Source organism: Bufo gargarizans, chromosome 1 (assembly GCF_014858855.1).
Source record: "Bufo gargarizans isolate SCDJY-AF-19 chromosome 1, ASM1485885v1, whole genome shotgun sequence".
In the NCBI taxonomy this organism is placed as follows: Eukaryota; Metazoa; Chordata; class Amphibia; order Anura; family Bufonidae; genus Bufo; species Bufo gargarizans.
In genome coordinates this window covers 759623328-759632426 of record NC_058080.1, presented here as the reverse complement: position 1 = coordinate 759632426, position 9099 = coordinate 759623328, and the positions used below count along the sequence as shown (strand labels likewise).

Here is a 9099-nt window from a genome sequence, read left to right as displayed (position 1 = left end):
CAGCGCGACACGTTGGAATTCAACACTCCAACAAGAAAAAGCCGTCAACGAGTATTTGTATGAGTATGTATGCTAGGACAGACTCTGCGGAGCTGCATATTTTTTTGCCACGTTACTGGACGCTCATGCGCAATGCCTGTAGGCTCATGCGTCGTTTTGAGGAGGTGACAAACCTAGTCAGTCGCACCAAAGGCACCATCAGCGACATCATCCCATTTCTTTTCTTCCTGGAGCGTGCCCTACGAAGAGTGCTGGATCAGGCCGTAGATGAGCGTGAAGAGGAAGAGATGTGGTCACCATCACCACCAGAAACAGCCTTATCAGCTTTGCTTGCTGGACCTGCGGCAACGCCGGAAGAGGAGTGTGAGGAAGAGGAGTCAGAGGAGGAATGTGGCTTTGAGGAGGAGGAAGACCAACCACATCAGGCATCCCAAGATGCTCGTTGTCACCTATTTGGTACCCGTGGTGTTGTACGTGGCTGGGAGAAGAACAGACCTTCAATGAGATCAGCGAGGACGAGGAACGGGACATGAGTAGCTCGGCATCCAACCTTGTGCAAATGGGGTCTTTCATGCTGTCAGGCCTGTTGAGGGACCCTCGTATAAAAAGGCTGAAGGAGAACGACCTGTACTGGGTGGCCGCGCTACTAAACCCCCGGTAAAAGCAGAAAGTGCCTGAAATGTTACTGAATTACCGGAAGTCGGAAAGGATGCAGCAGTTCCAAACAAGTTAAAAAGTATGCTTTAAACAGCGTATAAGGGGGATGTCACAGCACAACGGGAATCTAACAGGGGAAGAGGTGAAAATAATCCTCCTCCTACCACGACCACGTCGGCAAGGACAGGACGCTTTACAGACGTGTTGTTGATGGAGGACATGCAGAGCTTTTTAAGTCCTACGCATCGCCACAGTCCTTCGGGGTTAACCCTCAGAGAACGACTCGACCGACAGGTAGCACTACCTCGCCTTAACTGCAGATATCGACACTCTGAGGAGCGATGAACCCCTTGACTACTGGGTGTGCAGGCTTCACCTGTGGCCTGAACTAACCCAATTTGCGATAGAACTTCTGGCCTGCCCCGCTTCAAGTGTCCTGTCAGAAAGGACCTTCAGTGCAGCAGGAGGTATTGTCACTGAGAAGAGAAGTCGCCTAGGTCAAAAAAGTCTAGATTACCTCACCTTTATTAAGATGAATGAGGCATGGATCCCGATGCGACTGACAGTGGGGGGGGGGTGCATTTGACTAAAAAAGGCCTAATGAGATGCCTTGGGCTAAAAATGGTCCACACACTGCTATATTTAATCTCTGCATGCCGGATGACTTGCGTGACTTCTCCGCCACCAACTAGGGTTCAAGCTGCAATGTTTTAGTGCACTTTCTGCCTGGAAAACATCAATTTTTTCGTCCGCTGCTACAGCAGCGGCTGCAACAATGCCAGATTTTTCAGGCATGTGTACATGCCTAATTTTTCTGGCCTTTGGTGCTGCACTGTGGCTGCAAAAACAAAACAAAACGGCACATACATGTGTCAATTCCCCTTCGTGATCGTTACCTTGTTGTGGTGAAGGGGCTTGCATATCACAATGAAGCGACCACCTCTATGAGTGTGTTGGCAATGGCAATGTTGGCACACCCCAGATGATATGGTCGTTGCTTCATTGTGAACAGACCAAAAGCGATCGGCTGGATAATTTTGCATAGAAAAAACATTAATTTTCTTTGTGATCATCTAAGGTGATCATTAAAGCCTACTAGGCCAACAATGGGCCCACACTGCAGAATCATTGTTTTCTGGGTCACTTAACTGTCACTGAACTAACTCAGCACGACCATAGGCTTTGAAAAACCCCATCGCCGGCAATCTCCCAAACGTGCGCACAAGCACAGTCATCACTACACCAAGATTGACGCATAGAGGAATAAAATTTATGTCATGAGTGTGTCAACTATTGACAACTCTTTGCGGTTGTCTAAAATCTATTCCATACACGTCCCCTGATATGGGACGTAACAGGGATTAAACTGATAGGAATAGTACTACTTAACACACCACACATATAGGGTAGCACAGTACATTGCACAGCTCACGCTCAGTGCCCCAAATTGGAAGTAAAGGAACCAACCAAGCATCTTTTTCTATCTCCCGATTCCTAAAATCTATTCCATACACCGGCTCCTGATAGGGGACAAAACAGAGATTAAACTGGTAAGAACAGATTTTTTTAATTTAAAAAAAAGAGGACAGCCTCTGCAGAGCTGGGTATTTTTTGGCCGCGTTACTGAAAGCTCATGCACAATGGCTGTAGGCTGATGCGTCCTTTTGCGGAGGTGACAAACCTGGTCAGTCAAACCCAAGGCAACATCATCGACCTCATCCCATAGGCGTTTTTTCTGGAGCGTGCCCTGCGAAGAGTGCTGGATCAGGCCGTAGAAGTGCATGAAGAGGAAGAGTTGTGGTCACCATCACCACCAGAAGCAGCCTTGTCGTCGTCGATTGCTGGACCTGCGGCAACGCAGAGAGAGGAGTCTGAAGAAGAGGATTCAGAGGAGGAAGGTGGCTTTGAGGAGGTGGAAGACCAACCACAGCAGGCGTCCCAGGGGGCTAGTTGTCACCTTTCAGGGACCCTTGGTGTTGTACGTGGCTGGGTGGAGGAAAAGACCTTCAATGACGTCAGTGAGGACAAGGAACGGGACATGGCTAGCTTGGTTTCCAACCTTGTGCAAATGGGGAGTTTGCGGTTGTGCAAATGGACTGTTTGCGGTTGTTTGCGGTGCGTTAAACGGGGAGTTTGTGAAGTCACTGTGAAGCGGGAGTAACCCTTACACTACCTGATCGATACAACATCATACCTGATGTTTTAAAGCACGTTATTCTAAACAATTTAGGAATGTTAGGTGATTTATGCCCTTTATGGATTAAACCCCGACTCTGCGTCAACTGTGTAATTTTCCATGGGAGTTTTGCCATGGATCCCCCTGCCGGCATGCCACAGTCCAGGTGTTAGTCCCCTTGAAACAACTTTTCCATCACTATTGTGGCCAGAAAGAGTCCCTGTGGGTTTTAAAATTCGCCTGCCTATAGAAGTCTATGGCGGTTCTCGAACACTTGCGGAAATTCGCGTTCGCTGTTCGCGAACGGAAAATTTTATGTTCGCGACATCTCTAGCAGGGAATAGTAAGGCCTGAGTGTTACAAGTAGAGAATAGCTGTCTACCAGAGAGACGGGAACATTCCGATTAAATAACTTTCTTTTCAGCGTCAGATAGAGAAAACTTTATTTCTCCCTGAGCCAACAGTTTCTTGCAGTTCTTTCTGATCTCAGCTATCAAAGCTACTGAAAACTCCCAGACCTCAGGCTGACGGGGAGAAGGGATCCGCCATCACACCTCTCTGGGAGATCTGAAGGCAGAGAGAGGCTGCCCCATATACCTGACAGCCGGCGGGAGGAGGCTGACCCTTCCCTCCAACAACTACCATCTGCAGATCATAGATTCCTGCAAACTGTGCTGCACGGCTGTATGATAGAGATCCGTCCTTCCCGCTCTTCCGCCTCTCATGTCACATGACCATCATCATAACCCTTTCCTCACCTCTCCTCCTCTCCACTGCTGAGCCCCGCCCCCTGCACTGATCACATGATGGTGACATCATCACAGGTCCTTCCCCACCTCGCCTCCTCTCCACTGCTGACCCCGCCCCCTGCACTGATCACATGACGGTGATGTCACCGCAGGTCCTTCAGCTCTGGCAGTGCAGCAGATACTGGGCAGTTCCTGGTCGGTAGTCAGGGCTCTTGTTCTCTCTGGTATCAGCCATTCCTCCAGCCTGCAGGTAAGATGAGCTGTGAGGAGACAGTGTGGTGGAGAGCTCAGACATGTCACCTCTGGAGATTCTCCTCCATTACACACAAGGAATCCTTCTCCGCTCCTCAGCTTTGTATGATGGGGGGAGTAGTAGTAGTGGGGGTTGTCATCATTCTGTGCTGGATGAGGGAATCTGCTCTGTGTGAATGAGGTAAACACTTCCAGGAGCTTAGATACACTGCACTGCCAGGAGCCTAGATACACTGCACTGCCAGGAGCTTAGATACACACAGAGTTCTCTTACCCCTATAAATACCCCATTGGACAGTGACTGCAGTCATTACCTGAAGGAGCAGTGAAGTAGCCGGGGGTTATGCTAGCAGTCTGTAGTGGGCTGTCCGTCACAAAGGGCGACGCAGATGAAAACACCATCAATGTAAACCATCAGTCTACCGGAGCCCAGTACACAGGATATATACAGATCTACACGTCATGTATGTACACAGCGACATCTCTATTTATATACGTATCACATCACAGGTGGACACTGGAGTGAAGACACATGCGTTGGTGACACATATTAAAGAGGACCTTTCATGGGTCCAAAGAATATGAACTTAGTAGCAGGCTGCATAGAGCGGCGCCCAGGGATCTAAGTGCACTTACTATTATTCCTGGGCGCCGCTCCGTACGTACGCTGTGGCCCCCGGTAATTTTTTTTTCTCCTTGGCTCTGAGCTCTGCGCTGTGATTGGACAGCGCTGCTGTCAGGGAGAAGGAGAGACACTGGCGTCTCCTCCTACTTGCACCGAATCTTGAGAAATTACCGGGGGCTACAGCGGGCGAACAGAGCGGCGCCCAGGAATAATAGTAAGTGCACTTAGATCCCTGGGCGCCGCTCTATGCAGCCTGCTACTAAGTTCATATTCTCTGGACCCATGAAAGGTCCTCTTTAATACAAAGTCTTGGTAAAGTTGCAGCAGATGGCAGCAATATCACTTACTGCTTTATATGTTGGCCGCCCCATGGCTCAGAGAAAAGTCTATTTGTTAGGTCCCACCGAGTTCTAGTCATATGTCGCTCAAACTACTGCACTGACCAGAGGCGGAGGAGGAGCATAGCAAGGTGAAAGGCGGCGGCTGCGAAGCACCAGACCTGTGCGGCAGTATATGACAGGTTTATATAAAGTGAAGAAAGAAAATAAATAAAGCCTGCTCGTCCCTGCAGCCAGGTTCAGCCCTCCGCGTGCTAGTAGTAATGCAGGAGGCAGAGGCCAGTGACCGGGGAACATAAGCAGGTGGAATCGGACATTTTAGAAGTAGGTCAGCACACATGCGACCACTCCTATGATGTCATTAAATACCAAGGTTTTTCGGAAACGGTGATATCACCATATCGCCGTGTTTTAATATCGTGGATACCGGTATATCGCTCAACCCTAGTCTGAGTTTTGCAGGATGAGTTGTACTTTTTATCGGCCTCCTTATCGGGGACATAGGACTCAGAGCTGAACCCGGACATACCTCCATTTTCACCCCGGCAGCCCCCGTGACTTGAGCATCGGAGCAGTTTATGCTCCGATGCTCTCCTTTGCCCTGCGCTAAATCGCGCAGGGCAAAGGCATTTTTCGGAGATCCGGTGATGTACCGGAGCTCTCCATGGGGCTGCCAGGAAGCCCGGTGATGTCACCGGCACTGATGGGCGGGGTTTAGTGCTGCCCTAGCCAGTAAAACGGCTAGGTCAGCACTAAAGCCCGCCCATCAGAGCCTGTGACGTCACCGAACACACTGACGGATGGAAGTTTCCGCCCGGCAGTGTGTTATTAAAAACAAAAGAGACCTAGCCCTGCACGATTTAGCGCAGGGCAAGGGAGAGCATCGGAGCATGAGATGCTTCGATGCTAGCCTCAGGGGGGCTGGCTGGGTGAAAATAAGGGTATGTCCGGGTTCAGCTTTGAAGAAGGATGGAGGGAGGATGAAGAAAACCAGCAATACGACCCTTTCCCGTCAGTGCAGCTTTCTGAGGGTCTGAGTTTTGCAGGATGAGTTGTACTTTCTCTCGGCCTTATTATCGGGGACATAGGACTCACTGATTAACCTTTATTCTTTTTTTGGAGGTGTCATGAAGAAAACCAGCAATACGACCCTTCTCCTGAATGAGTCACCAAGGATGGACAGGAAGGAGATCAGCAGAAGAATATTAGACCTCACCTTGGAGATCATCTCCCTGCTGAGCGGAGAGGTAAACTTTTCTAGATTTCTCTCCTCTTTATTGTATTCTGTAACAAGTCAGACATCGGGAAGGAGAATCCATCATAGGAAGTGATGGGAAGAGTTCAGGGTCCTGGAGAACGGCCTCCAGACCTTCTAAGTGACGGAGAACCTGAAGATCAGCCCCTAATATGGTGAGAGATGTATCATGTGACCATGTTGTAGGAGCCATGAGAAGGTAAGTAGGCACGTTGTACCCAGGAGGGAAGGGCTGCTGTGTGCTGCTAGTGGCGTTACAAATACATTGTTAAAAGCAGGATTTAAAATCCTAAGAAAAATTACTGTTCTCTGTTGTATCTGGGGTAATCGCTAGCAGGACTGGAGACTTTCTTCGGTGCACACAGTCATATGTTAAAGGTATACAGAACTGGAGCCGGAGGTCTGAATACTGCTGTGACAGGTGGGAGCGTGCTGCCCATCTGAAAGTTCACATTACAGTTCAGAATGAGAAAATTGGTAATCTGGAGAGGAGCATGCTTCTCATTGAGCAAATATTCAGTGGAGTAGAAATGGCAGCTGGAGATAAGGGTCAGGAGGAGCAGGTAGGTAGCTGGGTCAATGTATACAAGGGGAGTAGAAAGGGATCCAAGAAAAGAGAGGCTGATCCTATTACTGTGCATCTAATCAAAATTGCCAGGTTGGGTAATGATACAAGGGTGTCGGTCCCAGAAATGGCAACCCTAGAGGATACTGCTCTAACAGCCAGGATGGGGGAGAGGGGTGCAAGTACAGGTAGGCCTGTACAGTTAGGTCTTATAAGGGATTTTATTATCAGGACGGCAGATAGTATAACTGAATGGTTTGCCATCTCCCTCGTACCAGGGTTCGGCATGTGGTGGAACAGGTGGATATGTTACTGGGAGGAACTGGTGATGACTCAACTGTCTTAGTTCATGGAATTTGAGAGAGGGTCCTTAAGAATAATTTCGAAGAAGTAGGTTGCAAACTTAAGGGAAGGACCTCAAAGATGGTAATCTCTGGAATACTGCCTTTGCCATATGCAACACGGGAACCACAGCGGGTCCTCAGTGAGCTAAATGCATGGCTGAAGTCCGGGTGTAGGGCAGAATGGTTTGGGTTCTTAGAGCACTGAGTCCACTTTCTATTTGGGTACAAACTGTATTCTATGTATAATATGCCCCTTATTGAAAGGGGGTCTGCTGTGCTGGGAGATCATTCCATAGAGATGTGGGGGTGAGACAGAAAATGAAGTGGTAGATAGGTGACAGAGGGGTTAGGATTAGAGTTGAGCGGACACCTGGATGTTCGGGTTCGAGAAGTTCGGCCGAACTTCCCGAAAATGTTCGGGTTCGGGATCCGAACCCGATCCGAACTTCGTCCCGAACCCGAACCCCATTGAAGTCAATGCACTAAAAAGGCTGTAAAACAGCCCAGGAAAGAGCTAGAAGGCTGCAAAAGGCAGCAACATGTAGGTAAATCCCCTGCAAACAAATGTGGATAGGGAAATGAATTAAAATAAAAATTAAATAAATAAAAATTAACCAAAATCAATTGGAGAGAGGTCCCATAGCAGAGAATCTGGCTTCACCTCACCCACCACTGGAACAGTCCATTCTCAGATATTTAGGCCCCGGCACCCAGGCAGAGGAGAGAGGTCCCGTAACAGAGAATCTGGCTTCATGTCAGCAGAGAATCAGTCTTCATGTCATAGCAGAGAATCAGGCTTCACGTCACCCACCACTGCAACAGTCCATTTTCATAAATTTAGGCCCAGCACCCAGGCAGAGGAGAGAGGTCCCGTAACAGACAATCTGGCTTCATGTCAGCAGAGAATCAGTCTGCATGTCATAGTAGAGAATCAGGCTTCACGTCACCCAACATTGGAACAGTCCATTGGCATATATTTAGGCCCAGCACCCAGGCAGAGGAGAGAGGTCCCGTAACAGACAATCTGGCTTCATGTCAGCAGAGAATCAGTCTGCATGTCATAGCAGAGAATCAGGCTTCACGTCACCCACCACTGTAACAGTCCATTTTCATAAATTTAGGCCCAGCACCCAGGCAGAGGAGGGAGGTCCCGTAACAGACAATCTGGCTTCATGTCAGCAGAGAATCAGTCTGCATGTCATAGCAGAGAATCAGGCTTCACGTCACCCACCACTGTAACAGTCCATTTTCATAAATTTAGGCCCAGCACCCAGGCAGAGGAGGGAGGTCCCGTAACAGACAATCTGGCTTCATGTCAGCAGAGAATCAGTCTGCATGTCATAGCAGAGAATCAGGCTTCACGTCACCCACCACTGCAACAGTCCATTTTCATAAATTTAGGCCCAGCACCCAGGCAGAGGAGAGAGGTCCCGTAACAGAGGATCTGGCTTCATGTCAGCAGAGAATTAGTCTGCATGTCATAGCAGAAAATCAGGCTTCACGTCAGCCACCACTGCAACAGTCCATTGTCAGATATTTAGGCCCAGCACACAGGCAGAGGAGAGAGGTCCCGTAACAGACAATCTGGCTTCATGTCAGCAGAGAATCAGTCTGCATGTCATAGCAGAGAATCAGGCTTCACGTCAGCCACCAATGCAACAGTCCATTTTCATAAATTTAGGCCCAGCACCCAGGCAGAGGAGAGAGGTCCCGTAACAGACAATCTGGCTTCATGTCAGCAGAGAATCAGTCTGCATGTCATAGCAGAGAATCAGGCTTCACGTCAGCCACCAATGCAACAGTCCATTTTCATAAATTTAGGCCCAGCACCCAGGCAGAGGAGAGAGGTCCCGTAACAGAGAATCTGGCTTCATGTCAGCAGAGAATTAGTCTGCATGTCATAGCAGAAAATCAGGCTTCACGTCAGCCACCACTGCAACAGTCCATTGTCAGATATTTAGGCCCAGCACCCAGGCAGAGGAGAGAGGTCCCGTAACAGACAATCTGGCTTCATGTTAGCAGAGAATTAGTCTGCATGTCATAGCAGAGAATCAGGCTTCACGTCACCCACCACTGCAACAGTCCATTGGCATATATTTAGGCCCAGCACCCAGGCAGAGGAGAGAGGTCCCGTAACA

The 9099-nt window shown here is 49.0% G+C and overlaps 1 long non-coding RNA gene across 1 annotated transcript in view; it reads left to right on the top strand.

Moving 5' to 3' along the window:
• The first annotated feature begins 3770 nt into the window (after positions 1-3770).
• LOC122938309 overlaps positions 3771-9099 on the top strand; it is a 29279-nt gene continuing 23950 nt past the window's right edge. Inside the window, exons 1-2 of the long non-coding RNA XR_006390002.1 lie at positions 3771-3832; positions 5920-6044. This is a non-coding gene — a long non-coding RNA (uncharacterized LOC122938309). The remainder of the gene's footprint in view (positions 3833-5919; positions 6045-9099) is intronic.